The following is a 16,560-nucleotide window of genomic DNA, read 5'->3' on the forward strand; positions in this document are numbered from 1 at the left end:
ACTGTGAGATGACTGGGCACAACATTGGGCAAAGCTGGGTTTTGTCTAAGAATTGGTGGTAGGCTAGGCTGCAACTGTGACCAGGTGATTAATGCCCAAAGAGGATAGGACACTATTTGGTCCCCCCATGAATGGTATTGGGCTATGTCTCAGGATTGACGTCTTTAGAGCCATAGCAGTCCACAATACTTGTCTCAGCTAAGCCAGGAGCTTTACTCAGGCATTTGACCTGGCCGATGTGGGACTCTGTAGACTCAGTCAACTTGAGCACCTGATAGCAGTGAATTCTCTATGGGACGTCACCTACATTGAAGGAAACGCCAGGCTTAATCCCCTCACCCTAAGTCCAGTTGACTACCTGAAGCCAATCCATGAGGAAGATGTTTGTCAGTCAAGTGTGGTGGCAAATCCAGTGCTAATCATGAACAACGATTTTATGCATATATATCTTATCCACACATTTTCACAAAATGACGTATTTACAAAAAAATAAATGAACACTAGGAATATGTGCACTTACCCGAGGAAGGGAAGGGGATAGTAATGAATAGGTGAGTAGGTAGGGTAGGTATAAGTACACCAAAGGGTGATTTCACTGGTGCCACCAGAAATGCAATGGGGGTGGTTCTAATACATTTGTGAGAGACAGATGTAGGCGGCTAGAGAAATGCACCTTTTCTTTCACTTTATATTGCTGTTAAATACCTAACTCGCTGCTGATCTGTCTTCAGCAAACCCTGTTTACCTGAACTCTGGATCACCCTAGGTGCACCTCTGTAGGACATGGATAGGAAAGGCAAGGGTTAGGATTCACCAAACCCCTAAGAAAGAAACCCAAGATTACAAAAGAAAACGGTTCCATGTAATGTTACTGAAGTTATTTTTACCAAATTAACTTTTACTGAAAAAAATGTTAGATCATTTTTTTTTTGTATTGGTGTGGTTGCCCCCAAAACCCCATTTCCCTAAATTTCTAACCCACCACGACCCCTAACCCCTTTTAAGCCCTGACCCCCACCCCATATACATTTATTTTTTGGTAATTTTTCAGCAAAGGTTAATTCTGTATTTATTTTTTCAGTAACATTATTGGATACCAAAAAAACTAAGCACAAAGAAAGGCAGACATAGCTGGTGCTTGGTTCCTTTACTTATTGTTTGTGATACACAGATACTTCCTTTTACCCCAATACACCAGCAGTTTGTGTTTGAGCTTTTCTCTATAAAAAAGGAGGTATCACAATAGACTTTACATACAAATTGTGTAACTATCCCTAAGCAGCTGCAGTAAACTAAAACATGTTTTCCTTAAAGCTAAAACAAATGCCTTTACAAATATGAAGAGTTCTTTAAATATAGAAAAACAACGTATTTCAAAAATATACAAAATTCTACTTGTAAAGTGCACTTTAAAAACGACATCCATAAAAGCTTACTTGGGAGATAGTTAACCAGGGCTTTCTCAGGGTCCTTTCTGTTGCAGGTCTTGGATTTGCTCCTGGGTAGTCAGCAGTCGGGCAGAGCAACATCTGGCTGTGCGGGCCGAAGTTCTCCTTTAGCCAGACTGCATATGCCAAGGACAGCCAGGAATATTTGTAGCAGCGTGGGGGTTTGTTTGTTTGTTTGTTTATTTATTTGATATAGCGCGCAAAACCCAGAGGTAACAGCGCGCAACAGAGAACAGAGGAGTAAGTATACATAAAGACTTGGTTACAGGGTAGGAAACAGTTGAATGGTGAGCAGAGCATTACATTACTTACAGGGTCTGTTAAGTATGCATATATACAAATATACATACAGTATTGTACATTTAGCAGGTCAGTTTATATACATATATACAGTGAGGTAGGCTAGGTGCAGGGGCATTGTTCAGTCATGGGATCGTTGGAGTGTAATCAGGTGAGGGTGTTCGCCTAAAACTGTAATAGGATTGGTCAGTTCTGATGTTGAGAGGGAGGGCATTCCAGTGTTGGGCTGCCATGACAGGGAAGCTGCTACCGCCTGTTTTTTTCTGTCTGAATTTGGGCACCTGTAGGCAGTAAGTGTTGGTCATCCTCGTGGGTCTGGTGGAGGTTCTTTTTACTATTCTGGTTGCCAGGTAGGGGGGGGAAGCGTTGTTTAAGCATTTGAAGGTGAGTGATGCTGTTTTGAGTGAGATGCGGTCGCAGATTTTGAGGCATTTGTGTTCTCTTCTTTTGTTGGATATGTGTTCCTTGTGTGCTAGGTTAAGGGCTGTCCTGAGTGCGTTATTTTGCAGAGTTTGGAGCTTGTCTGTTATGCATTTGTTGCCTCCTAGATACATGGCATTGCAGTAGTCGAGTCTGGATAGTATTAAGGCATTGGCGATGGTAATGCAGCTAGCTTGGGAGAGGAATGCTCTACTTGCCCTGATGAGCTTGCACGTGTAAGCGGTAGAGAATGCTAAAGAGTTCACTTGTTTTTTTAGTGACATGGCTGAGTCAAGGTGAAAGCCTAGAGTTTTCACTGTTTTGGCGACTGTGATAGTGTTGCCGTCTATGTTGAAGGCCTTGTAGTCAGGACTGAGTTTTTTTAGGTTGATGTTGGATCCGAGGAGCAGTATTTCGGTTTTCTCATCATTCAGGCATAGGCCGTGTGTGGCCACCCATGCCTGAATAATGAGGTATATTTTGTTTACCAAGGCCGTATCTGAGTCGAATTTGCCTGAAAGGGGTATGAGAATCTGGGTGTCATCTGCATAGTTAGTGTATGAGACACCCAGTTTGTCCAACTTGTCAAATAAGGGCTTTTTAAAGATATTGTAGAGGGTGGGAGAGACGCAGGATCCTTGGGGGACACCGCAGGTTATTTTGATGGGGTCTGCTGAGGCTAGTGAGGAGAAGACTCTCATGGTACGATTGTCCAAAAATGATTGGATCCAGGCTATGGCCTCTTTTGAGAAGTGGGCCGCCGAAGCCAGGTGTTCGCACAGGACTGTGTGATCTACCAGGTCGAAGGCTGCCGACAGATCAAGGAGGAGAAGCATGGCGGTGCTTCCTTTGTCGTTAATCTCATTGATTTGGGTTTTGAGGTCATTTAAGGCGGTTTCTGTGCCGTGTTGCGGTCTGAATCCGGATTGGCGGGCACCTAAGAGTTTGTTGGTTTCTATATATTGCTGGATTTGTAAGTATGCTACTCTGTCTATTATCTTTAGCAGGAATGGCACCGTGGTAATGGGCCTGTAGTTGGTAGGGATAGCGGGGTCTAGGGTTTGCTTCTTGAGGAATGGCAGAACCCAGGATTGTTTGAGGTTGCTTGGTATGGTGTTGGAGGAGAAGGATGCGCTGATCAATTTGGTTATAAAGGGAGCTAATTCCCTGGCTGCGTCCTTTATTATCTGGGGTGGGCAGTTGTCGCCTTTGCAGTTGGAGGGTTTGAGAGAGGTGATGACCTTTTCTGTTTCTGGTATGGAGATTTTAGCGAATCTGAAGAGGTTTGGGCCTGGTGGGTTAGTTATTTTGGCAGGAATGCTAGGTGGTGAGTAGTCGTTAGTGGTTATGGAGTCTTTTTTTAGTGCAATTTTTGTTTGGAGAGTTTTGATTTTGTTGTTTAGGGCGTTTTGGACACTGGTGCACCATTGTTTGTCTTTGGTTATATTATCTGGTGGGGGTATGGGGGATTCCAGTTCTCTAAGGATTGCGAATAGTTCCCTGGTATTGGAGCTGGAGTTTTTGATTCTTTCATTGAAAAGGTTCTTTTTGGTGAGTAGGATTTCTTTTTTGTAGTTGTTTGCAAGTTGTTTAAGCTGTATTTTGTTCTCTTCTGTGGGGGTATTGCGCCATTGAGTTTCTAGTTTCCTTTTTTGCATTCTTTGTTCTTTCAGATGGGGGGTAAACCATGCATTGAGGTGGGCTTGTTGTTTACTCTTTTGCAGTTTTATAGGGGCAATAGTGTCTAGTCCTGTCTTTATGGCGTTGTTGTAGCTTTCTACTAGGCACTCTGGGTGTAGGTTGTCGGGGAGAGTGTTAAGGGTTGGCAACAGTAGTGGTAGGAGGTTGTCAGGCGTTATGTTTTTCTTTGCTACAGTGGGCAGTGGTGGTGCCATGATTTTCTTCCCATTGACTTCTTTATGGAGTGAGAGAGTGAAGTCGATGAGGTGGTGGTCTGTCCAGTGTTGAGGGGTAGTTTTGGAGATGGTGGTATCGCAGTTCAGTGTGGCGATCCAGTCCAAGGTCCTACCTTTGTTGTGCGTGGGGGTGAGCACTTTTTGGATAAGGCCGTGTTCAGCAAGCATATTGACTACGGCTTGTGCTGGTTTGTCATCAGGATCATTGAGACCAAGATTCAGATCACCTAGTAATAGTATTTGGGAGGTTTCCTTAGTGTTGTTAGCTAAGAGGCTGGATAAATCTGCCTCAAAAGAGCCAACGGGGCCGGGTGGCCTATAGATCCGGTAGATGGTTAAGGTTCGACAGTTAGAGATGGGCAATTTGGCTGAGAGAAGTTTGGGTTGATAGTCTTAGCTCAAGGTCAGTCTTGGCTATGATGGCCAGACCGCCTCCTCTGTTGGTGGGTCTGTCCATTCTGATTATTTGGTAGTTTTCAGGGATGGCTATTGAGAGTGCTGGGCCTGCTGCTTCATGCAGCCAGGATTCGGTAATCGCTAGGAGGTCGAGGTTGTTGGTGGATAGGGTGTCTGCTATTTCTGTGGCGTGGGCTACTAGAGATCTAGCGTTGATTAAGGCTCCGGATATAGTAGTTATGTTGGGTGTGTCCTGGATAGTTATCAGGATGAGTTTGGGTTGGGTGGAGCTATTGCGAGAGAGGGTATCTCGGGAAGTGTGATTTTTAGGGGGAGTTTTGTCTGTGGTATTAGTAGTTTGCGTTAGTGTGGAGAAGGGGTTCTTACACCGGGTAGTCGTTCGATTATTGACGTTGTTAGGGAAGTTTCTATAAGGTTCATAAATAGGAGACAATCTAGCCCTAAGTCTCAGATTTCTATTCTTAGGAGGGTTTGTTATGATGGCAGTGGTCATAATGGCTATGATGGCACAGGTAAGTAGTGCCGTCTGGGCTAGTTTAGTCAAGTAGGCAGAGGTCATTGTCAAACTATGCTGAGGACATACTAACATCTAAGTGTTGATTCAGTGTAGATGAAGGGGGGACGGAACTTCTGTGCTATACCTAGCCTATGTTGTAGTTAGAACACATCTAGGCTAGTCAATGCAAAACACATATAAGATAAATGCAGTTGTAGGCGCAGGGCGCATCTAGGCTAGTCAATGCAAAACACACATAGGCTAAATGCAATTGTAGGAGCAGGGCACATCTAGGCTAGTCAATGCAAAACACACATAGGCTAAATGCAATTGTAGGCGCAAGGCACATCTAGGCTAGTCAATGCAAAACACACATAGGCTAAATGTAATTGTGGGCGCAAGGCACATCTAGGCTAGTCAGTGCAGAACACACATAGGCTAAATGCAATTGTAGGTGCAGGGCACATCTAGGCTAGTCAGTGCAGAATACACATAGGCTAAATGCAATTGTAGGCGCAGGGCACATCTAGGCTAGTCAGTGCAGAAAACACATAGGCTAAATGCAATTGTAGGCGCAGGGCACATCTAGGCTGGTCAATGTAGCCTAGTAACAATAATAGATTAAGATGCATGTAATTATTTGCAGCAATGAAGGTAAGTCTAAATATGGCGGGCACAGTGAAGGCTATGAGTACATATGACTGGTGAAGCAGTGATGGTTCAGCTAAATGCTATAGACCTCTATAAGGGCTGATCATACAACAATAGTAGGGGCTGTTGTTACTTTCATCAGTCTAGGTCAAATAGATTAATAGTTAGGCAGTAATTCAGTGGATGCAGCATGTAGGATACATTTGTCTATTCATCATCTCGCAAAAGTGGGGGGTCATATAAAAGCACTATGCAGGCACATGATATATTACAGTCACAAACGGGAGCATGGTGAGCAGCAGGACTTAGTGCAGAGAAGTCCTTGGCTTCGGCAGCTGCTGGTGGGAGTAGATTGGGAGGGTGTACTGGGTACGAAGCACAAGTTAAATGCAGACACGTTTAGGGATTTCTAAAGAGAGTCACAAAATGCCAGACACTAGTCTTTAATTTTACCTTCAAGACGCATGGGTGCTGGGGTAAGCCACACAGGGATTCTGGCAGAAGCAGAAGGCTGGTGACAGGCTGAGGACAGGAGGCAGCCTTGTTTCCTGTGCCTTGGTGAGGTGGGCTGGCTTTATGCCTGCCGGCGCCTGATAGGCCAAGAAGTAGCACCAGTAGCCTATCCGGAGCCAGGCAGCTGGGCTTAGGTAGGGGTAGGTGGAGGTGCTAGTCAGCCAGTTCTCGGGCCGCCATCTTGGAATAGGCACTCCTCGTGGTGCTCAATGGTGGATTCAGAGAACAGGGGGCAAAAAACGATTTTGGCAGCGTTTTTGCATTTAAAATAAAATCGGATGTGCAACACGCACGCACTTTGGAATTTAGAGGTGCTCAGATGAATTTTCGAGGGCCTGTGCAAGGTAGCTGCAGAATGGCAATCTGCTTACCAGAAATGCTCTGGAGGGGGCTCTTTCTTCGTAGCCTGAACACTGCTCCTGCAGGTTAATTTATATATTTGTGGCCACGCTACGTATTTTAGGATCAGCTCAGCATTGGCTGCAGCCTGGGGGTCCCCCTCAATTTCAAAATTGGACCGCATCTGAAAATACTGGCCAGAGCAGTCTTTGTGGGCCCGCCTGGGCGCAGGCCGAGCCCTGCACCAATCAAGCAGTGCTCCGCATCCTGCTTGAGGGGCATTGCATACTGAGGAGCAGCTGGGCGTGCAGCGGTGTGTGTGGCCTTCGGAGGTGATGATGATGTTGGGTGTTCCCCACCCTCTCACAGGGAGTGGCCCACAATCAGCATGGTCCTACAGCAGTGATGCTTTACGTGATGCCATGTGGTGGCTGACAACAGGGTGCTGTGATTATTAAGATCCTGTGCTATGGTGGTGAAAACATGTAGGATTATCCAGGTAATCCTTTTAGTTTTTCAGCAGCGCCGGCTCGTCCCTCTCTCATTAGGTGCAGAAAAACAGTAAAACAATCGTGCCGTGGCCAATGTATTTTTTCATTGGAGGGGTTCACCGTGCGGCATCATATGCCAGGGGATTCTTCATTTTTTTTCTTCATTTTTTTAAATGTCTTTCTTTATATATTTTTTCCACAGCCAGGGGTTTAAATACTGATGTCTACTGAATTTCCAAGAGTACTCACTCAAGACTTTGGGTCCCAATTGCATTACTGATTCAGTTGCTTGACACCACAAAATGTGGGGGCCTCCTGTGAGCAATGCTGAGGGTCTTCCCCCCCCAAACTCGGCAAGAAATCACGGGTCGTGCCACACTCTGGGCCGGCCTAGATTATCACGCGTGCGCAATACGTATGAATGTGCAGCTGAAGGGGTATGCCATACACTGTCCTAGGAGAAAGATATAAATATGTGTTTTAATGTGATATACAGCACACTTTCTGAGAAAAATTGGCTTCAAAGCCAGAGTGTTTGCAATTGTTTCGTAGGGTAACACCAATCCAATACATGTAAGTTACCAACAGTGCACAGGAACATTCATGTTTTGCTATTAAATATGACCCATTGGCTGCACAATGTAGACCAGTGTAGACAAGCAATAACATTACAGTAAAGCATGCCAGGACACATTTAGACATTCCTAGGCTGTTTTCACCAAAAGGCCAGTCGAAGCAATAACACTCATTCAGAAAAGAGCACACTTTCAAGCCCTGGTCTCTGCGGCCTCTAACAACACAGCCAAACTCTTTAAAATCTGCAAGAGACGAGTCAATCCTGTTGCAGTCTGTACCTCTCCTGATCCCTCTCATGCCCTCTGTAAGGCTCTGGCCTCTCACTTCTCTGTTAAAACTCAGGACATCCTGTCCTCTATCTCCTCTTCCCCTCCCTCTTCCTCTCTCGGCCCCCTTATGCCATCTCTACCTCTCCTCCTCTCTTTTCCTCTTTCTGTCCGACAGCACCTGACGTGGTTTCTAGACAAGCCTGATCTATGAAAGTGTCATCCGAACAGGTTCTCCCCTGCTCCTCCAGAACCATCAAGGACCATATTGACACCATCGTTTCATCCTTGGCCGATTTCTATAATCAATCTTTAGCCACTGGAACTTTCCCCTCTCCCCTTAAGCAGTCCCTTGTGCGTCCACTGCTCAAGAAGCCGCCTGCCGATACTAACTGCCTGGAAAACTTTCACACAATCCCCATCACCCTTTTCCTGGGAAAATCTTGGAAAAGCTGGCCATCTTCCAGCATACTCTCCATTCTGAATCTGTTGGTTGTCTCCATGACCACCCGTCTGGCTTCAGAGCTGCCAGAGGCATGGAAACTGCTCTCCTGAAAACCCATGAAAATCTGCTCTCTAACCTTGATTCCAGCATTCCTTCTGTCCTCGTCCTCCTTGATCCTTCCTCTGCCTTTGACATAGACAACTACACCATCCTGATCAATCAACTATGTGAGAACCTGGGCATCCCTGATCAGGCCCTGAACTGCTGACACTATCCTCTTGGACTACCCCTCCCAGGTCCAACTTGGTCCCTTTCTCTTCACCAACTCTCTCTCTCGCTCTCTACCTGTGGCGTTCCCCCCGGCTCACCCTGGTTTTTCAACCTCTACTTGGACCCTTTGGCCTACCTGATCTCTACCTTCTCCTCTAACTTTCAGTGTTATGTGGATAACACTGTTTTCCTTCAGTCTCTTCTCCTCTCTCGCTTATTCCTGACTGTCTATCCGTGATTCAGGATTGGTGTGGCTCAACGATCTCTGCCTTAATGCCAGTAAGACAGAGATCATTCTCAATGGGCCCCTGCTTTCCCTCTCTCACTCTGGCTGCACACCTTGGGCCCACTTCCTTCACTTTCCTGGGATGAAAAAAACCTTGTTGTCATCTTCGACTCCACTCTCTCTTTCTCTCCTCACATCTTGGACGTCGCCAAGAAGTCCCACTACCAACTGCTCTTCCTCAAAGGGACTCTTCCCTTTATCACTTTCCCCAGAGGCTGACTGTCTCCGGAGCCCTGGTTCTCTCTAGGCTGGACTACTGCAACCGCTTCGTTCTCAATCTGCCTTCTTCTATTAACTGCCCTCTGCAACTAATCCAGAACTGGACTGCAAGACTTATCCTTGGCCTCAAGCCCAGGGATCGTATCTCTCCAGCCCTGAAATCTTTCCACTGTCTCATTCCAGCACTCTCTTCCAAAATACCTTCCTTCTCGAGCCCTTCGCTCAGCTACTGCCAACTCTCTAAGGGTTAGATGCTTCTGCAGGCAGAGAGTGGGGTGTAGATCTCTCTCCTCTGCAGGTGCCTCCTTCTGGAATGGCCTCCCTACCCCTCTCAAACTTGAGCCTGACCACCCGAAGTTCCGGAAGCAGCTCAAAACTTTCCTCGCTTCCTCTGCTTTCTCTCTCTCCCTCCACTGTTGACCTACCTGACCTACCTGTCTGCTGTAATGACTGGTTGCGTGGCTACACTCATAGTCTCACTGAGTCCGGGCTCTTTCTTGATCAGTCACCCTTGCACTGCCTCCAGGCCTACCACGCACTTAGGGGCTGTAACTGTAACCCTACAGTCCCTTGTTCTCCATGCACTACCCAGAGAAGCGCTGCCATGGCTGCACTTACTCAGAGCATTACTGCCCTGTTTTCCCTCCTGTCTCTCTTGCACTTCCCCCTCCCTTTCCCCTTGCACTTCTCATTCTCGCACGTGCACGATCTGAATGACACAAGGCCTACTAAGGTTGTTTGTCTTGTCCTCCCTCTTTCTTCCCTCCGTTGTCTTATCGCGCCTAGAAACACGTGTACAGGCACATTATAAATGACTTATATCATATCATTTTATCACTGATGCCCAGAAGAATATGCAATGCCGTAGTAAGAAATGGCTAGATTGGCAGCACTCAAATGCCAGTCTAGCCAGGTAATTACACTTAGCAGGAATGATTTATCAGAAATGTGCAGTTAAAAAAAGTCATACCAAACTGAGGAATGACTAGACTGGCTGCACCAAAATGCCTCTCTAGCCACTAATACCATTATGATGTATCACACAATCCTGCTCGCCACACATCCCCTCTCCCTCCCCTATCCCCTACCCTGACCTCCAAAATCAGCTCCTTGGCCTAGAATTACCTTCACATCCCTCTTCCTTGTCCCAGAATGTACATATGAGGCTCCTTGCTTCATAGGTAAGTACTGGGATGAGGAAGATTGGGACTAGATTACAGGTAGCTACGTCAGGTATTACCTCCATGTACCTCTACCTCAGTCCCAGTACTTGTGTATGAGGAGAAGTGCCTCATACACAAGTACTGCCTCATACACAAGTACTGGGATGAGGAAGATTAGGGCTAGCAGCAATGAAGATTACCGATAAGTAATCATGGCATTAAACACAAGTAGTGGCGCAACACCATTGAGTTGACTAGGCTTCAGCACTTCCCCCCGAAAATATTGGGTTACATTGACTCAACCAGGCTGACCTTCAGAGTAGTTGCCGGACAGAACAGGACACAGATGTTAAACGACACCTGGGTTTCGCTGTTAACAAGTGCTCAGCAATTACTAACGTAAAGCATTTCAAGAATGCCAGATCTTTTAGGCAATTGAAATCGTGATGTGGGTTTAGTACTTGCATGCTAGGAGAGTGATTGGAAGGGTAGAGAGGGAACAGGAGACCCCTCATTCTCACAGCAGTCCATAAGTGGGTGCCTTCAGACTTAAGGAGAGAGTTAACTGCATGTAACATTGAAGCTGCACTAGAATAGTCTCATTAAAATGCGTAAAGAAGTAAGATGCCCCCACAAAATAAGTTTGAAGGATTACCCCCCTATATGTAGGTTTTGTTGCTCCACTGGGCACAAGCACACACACACACACACACACACACACACACATACACACACATACACACACACACACACCCTTTCACCATAGAGGCACACACACACACCTGTGCACCCTTTCACCATAGAGGCACACACACACACCTGTGCACCCTTTCACCATAGAGGCACACACACACACATACACACACACACACCTGTGCACCCTTTCACCATAGAGGCACACACACCCAGGCACCAACCCATATGTATGCACCGGGTCACCATACACTCACACAGGCAGCCACCTATACATTTAAGTGTACACCCTTTCACCATACAGGCACACCCAGGCAGCCACCCATACATTTAAGTGTACACCCTTTCACCATACAGGCACACCCAGGCAGCCACCCATACATTTAAGTGTACACCCTTTCACCATACAGGCACACCCAGGCAGCCACCCATACATTTAAGTGTACACCCTTTCACCATACAGGCACACCCAGGCAGCCACCCATACATTTAAGTGTACACCCTTTCACCATACAGGCACACCCAGGCAGCCACCCATACATTTAAGTGTACACCCTTTACCATACAGGCACACATGTACACCCAGCCACCCATACATTTGTGTGAACCCTTTCACCGTACACTCACACACGCACCCATCATGGGGTTGGGGGGAGCCCTATTACTTCAAAAAGAAATTGGTTCTTTTTTAAGTTACTCTGATTTCATAAAGAAATGATTTCCGTTAAGGACCAAACCATAACGGAAATAATGTCTTTATGAAGGCAAAGTGACTTCAAAAATAAACTATTTCTTTTTGAAGTCATAGGGCTACCCCCACCTCATGACACGGAGGCCTCCAGCCTGGGGTCTTCCATGTCATGGGTGGGGGGAGCCCTCGGATTTGAAAAATAAAGTTTCTTTTTGTATTCACTCTGCCTTCATAAAGAAATTATTTCTGTTACAGAAATTATTTCTCTATGAATGCAGAACGAATTAAAAAAAGAAACATTTAAAAAAAACATTTTTGACAAAATACTTTTTCCCAGGACATGTGCTTCGGTCGCCCCTTATGCCAGTGATGCCATACCACGCAAGCCACAGGTGAGGATGCGGCTTTGATAGACAGCGGCAAAGACAACATATGTTATAAGGCAGAGTGGCAATTAGCCAGGGCATTCTGTTAGAAGGAACATCTGATAATGCACTTCATTCATGCACGTGTTCTGGTCCCAGTACCACATGATGACATTATTATCTGGGTTTAGCAAACATGTCCATAAACCCAGTGAATAAATCAAACATTGTCAATGTCAAACGGTCTGGCTTTGTAAACGTTGTGGGTAAGATTCTGCTTGTGTGTAAATCCCCCCACAGCACAAAAATGATTAACCTCTAAATATGCCAAACCAGACATATTGGCAACGCCAACACTAGTGCTAACTTGCACGTACACTACAATGTAATGGGTAATCCCCCAAATCTTGTTACGCCTTGGGAGACCAGGCTGGAGCCGCTCTCACAGTATATCCAAAAGTAAATGTAACACAGTGGAAAGCTGCACATCTCTACTTTTTACTGGGACTGGGCAGTGAAATACTTCAAAAATGCATGTAGGCCGCAGTGATGCTTGATCTGCTGATGTTAATAGGTAATTCATATTTTACTTCACATGTAGTGGAGGAGGCGTCTCAGTTCGTTTTACTCTCTACGACATTGCACTGTTCAGTGTTACCCAATCCTCAGAAACACAAGGAAGATTCCTGGCAGAGGGTGTCTGTAACATGTTTGATTGTTAAACTTCTTTGAGGTTTCACTTTCTTTGTCAATATCACTCTAAAGTGGCATACTATTTTAATCGAGTCCCATTAATCTGTTCTTCCCTTGAGACTTCAGTCTGCTGAGCGCACGTTTGGTAAATGTGTGGTTTTTAAATCATCAAGACACATATTTGTCGTGAAAATAGATATTTACGGTGGGCAGACTATTGAAATGGATTTGTTATTTGTTATATGTTTGATGCCGTCCGGTATCTCTTGATAAGATATGCATGCATTCAAGAAGTGTTATATTATCAGGGAGTATGATGCAGTCATGCACACTTACAACAACATCTGCATGTCTTGTAAATAGGACAGCATCAACAGGGACGTAATTACCCCAAGCTAGGGGTAGCGGAAGTGACATCACATGAGCATTGACCTCTGATGACATCATAGGAAGTGATGCTATTTGAACCCACCCCAAAGTGACATCACGGGAAGCGATGGAACACGAACTTTCACCACTTGACAAAACAGGAAATGGCATCACATAGCATTGTTCCTAAGTACACTATGAAAAATATGGTTACACTATTGCTATAATGTGATATACATTTTATACAAAAATGGATCACCATATATTGTCAATATCATTGTGTATAGGCCCATATTACAAAATTACTGTGAATGCAAGCAGACGTCCAAGGCCAAATGATAATGGTGTGCTATTATATAGAACTTACGTTTAAGTGCTTTACATAGAACAAATATACACCCAGCCTGTGTTGGTACTCACTTATCGACCTTAGAAGGATGAAAAGCTGAGATCAGGTGTTTAAGAGCAGACTAAATCAGTGACACACCCCCTGAAGTGTGCATGAAATAAACCTTTCATGAGTCTAGCAATTATTGTATAGAATTCCAGAAAGACAAATTATTTTTTTTTTTTTTCTATTTAGGGTCACTGTTGAAAGTGTTACACTTGTAGAACCCCGTGTTTTAAAGAGGCCTGAGCATGAAAGCCAGCCACTCCAGAAGCAAAGGGCCACGCGGAACTGCCCACAGCCCAGGAGCATGAATTTAAAAAAGAAGTTTGGATTTTACTCCAGTCCAGATGGGGCACTACTAAAATAGTAGCACGGAATACCATTGCACCACTACTTGTAGTAATCATATTTTGCTTAGGCAGCAAAGAGGTGTTACTGGGCTGTGAAAATAAGTGTTCTGTTCTTGGCAAGAGGATGCCTTGTGACTTTATTTTCATTCAGATTTCTGACTACCATTAACTAGGCAACGAGATTTACCATAGCATCTTTATTTTCTGCTCAAGCAGGAACATGTAAAAGTGTAATGATAATTTCCCATAGCACCTAGAGAAAATGAGCTCAAGAGAAAACAAGTCACGCTACCTTCATAAACTTTGCAGATACTTTGCAGCTTTGAATCTGTGCTTCGACTCTTCCCCTTTCTCTTACTTACTGCTCAAGCAGCACATGAGCACATGTTGTGTTCATTGTCATTTGTTTGTGTACATTTTCTGATTATTGAAATAGAGACCTGGCGCGGTGCCCAAGTACAGTCAATGGGAGGGCCACATGATCTGTTCTGTGGAGCTAGTACAGCAATCATTAGAGAGGAATGCGTGGTTTTGTTTCACAGGCTTTGTAACGCAGCGATCCTGGCGATTTTCCACTGCCAGATGTGGTAGCTGTGGAGGAAGACCCCTTAGAACCTCAAGGTCTCAGAGATTCACCACATCAGAAGCCCTCCTCTCAGACACAAGGTTCGCACAAGGTGCAGCTTCGACTGCAGAGTTCTGCTTGCTCAGTGGGACTAGGATTACTAGCCCTCCCTGACAGATTTAATCCTGGAGGTACTTTAAAAGCTATATCTACACCAGGAGCGTACAATGACTAGAGGAATGATTCACCCTCCCAAGAGCAGGTGTTTCAGTGATTTTCCAGATGAATCACTTTGCTTAATCACATCTCTCCGGCCCTGAAATCTGTCCACTGGCTCCCGGTGGCTGCAAGGATCAAGTTCAGGACCCTCTGCATTGTCCACTAGGCTTGCTGGGGCCCGAATCCTCGCTATCTCCAACTGTCTCTTCCTAAGTACCTTCCTACTAGAGCCATCCACTTGTCCACTTCTAATTCTCTGCGAGTGAGTCGCTTCTCCAAGCAGAGATTGCTTGGTAGATCTCTCTCCTCTGCAGGTGCCTCCCTCTGGAACGGCCTCCCTGCCACTCTCCGCCTTGAGCCGTATCTCCTTACGTTCCAGAAGCTCCTCAAGACCCTCTTTTTCACCTCTTCTTTCTCTCTTCCTCTCCCCTGTTAACCTTCCCTTGTTCCTGCATCATTCTGCTGACTGGCTGCTTGGTGTTCCTCTGAGTCTTACAGGACACCAGGTCTCCTATGTGCTAATGCAGCCTCTTTGTCCTTTCAGCCTCCATTCATTTTGACCTCTTCAAGCACCATCCCCTTTAATGCTTTAGAATAGGGGGCCTAGATACCTTAAGAATGACTATTGCAGGCCAGCAAGTCCAAGAATGGGAAGAGGAGTTGCAAAATGAGCAAGATACAGTCCTGGCTGGCAGTTTTAAAAGAGTGCTTTGTACCTTTGTCAATCTCACCGTCCGCAAAGAGGTATCAGAGGCATTGTCACACTTATAAAGCAGACTAGACAAAACTAGAGGTTTACCTACGGTTAAATAGGTAGAGGATAGCAAACCAACATGCTCAAAGACAGCATTCATGAGGAACTAGCTCAGCCCACAAAACAGTGAAAACCTTGACAACACTGCCCCCCTTGATATTACATGTAGCATGGAGTTAAAGAATGCCTTTGACAAGTTGAAGGAGGCATTTCTGAACAAAATGTGAGCTATCTATTCCTGCCGCTACCACCAGAGGATACTAATGTGGGCTTAGGTGACACCAGCTGGTATTCCATGAGTGAGGGGACTGAACAAGAATCACAAGAGTCCCTACAGCATCTGGCGTCAGAGACCTGCAAGCCCCAGTAGTGACCTGAGGGGGAGGCTGATCTTCCAGCCAAGGAAGAAGATCTAGGTGAAGAGGCAAAGTTCAACCCCGATGAACTGATTCAGCCCAGGTCAGCGGTTTCATCACCGTAAATACATAAGCGAACTCCAGCCGTACTCATTAAGTGAGCCAATGGTCTCATATATAAATAGAAAAAGTAGTAGGCTTAAAGAGGAACCCTATGGAATACTGCAGGAAATATATTTTTCACAGGATTCAAAAGGGGAACAGACCACACTATCTGTGATCTGTTCGATAGAAACGAGGCACGTCACTTTAGGGTACTATCTCTCAATGCTAGATGATTTAATCTGGATAGAAGAATATCGTGATCTACTCTGTCAAATTCTGCAGATAAATCCAATAAAATGAGCACCACCATGATCAACTGCCCATCTCAGGTCAGCTGCTGATGCCAATACCACCAGTTTTGTGCGATGTCCTGGTCTGAATCCTGCCTGAGCAATATCCAGCCATCCCTGGGCATCCATATGTGCTCATAGACGTTCTCTAGTCAGACTCTCCATTATCTAACCAACATAGGACAAAAGTGAGATGGGTCTGTAATGTACACAGCAGGGGATCTAATGGAGATGTTTTCAGAAAAGGGGTTGCAGCAGCTTTTCAAAGAATATCTGGGCTATGACTAACTGAAAAGAACTTTCTAATAATCGAGCATATCTCTTGCATATCTCACTTTGCTGACTGCTTTCAAAATTCTTGCTGGACATGGGTCATAAAAGGAGCCAGAGGGTCTGTGTTTCGCTAGCACCTCAAGTAGGTGTTCTCGGCTAATCTCAGAAAAAGCCATACATTTCTCTTCTACTGTTGGCAAATTCATGAAACCCACCATCCTATCCCAAGA

This window comes from Ambystoma mexicanum, chromosome 4p (genome assembly GCF_040938575.1).
Source record: "Ambystoma mexicanum isolate Mex_15411 chromosome 4p, UKY_AmexF1_1, whole genome shotgun sequence".
In the NCBI taxonomy this organism is placed as follows: Eukaryota; Metazoa; Chordata; class Amphibia; order Caudata; family Ambystomatidae; genus Ambystoma; species Ambystoma mexicanum.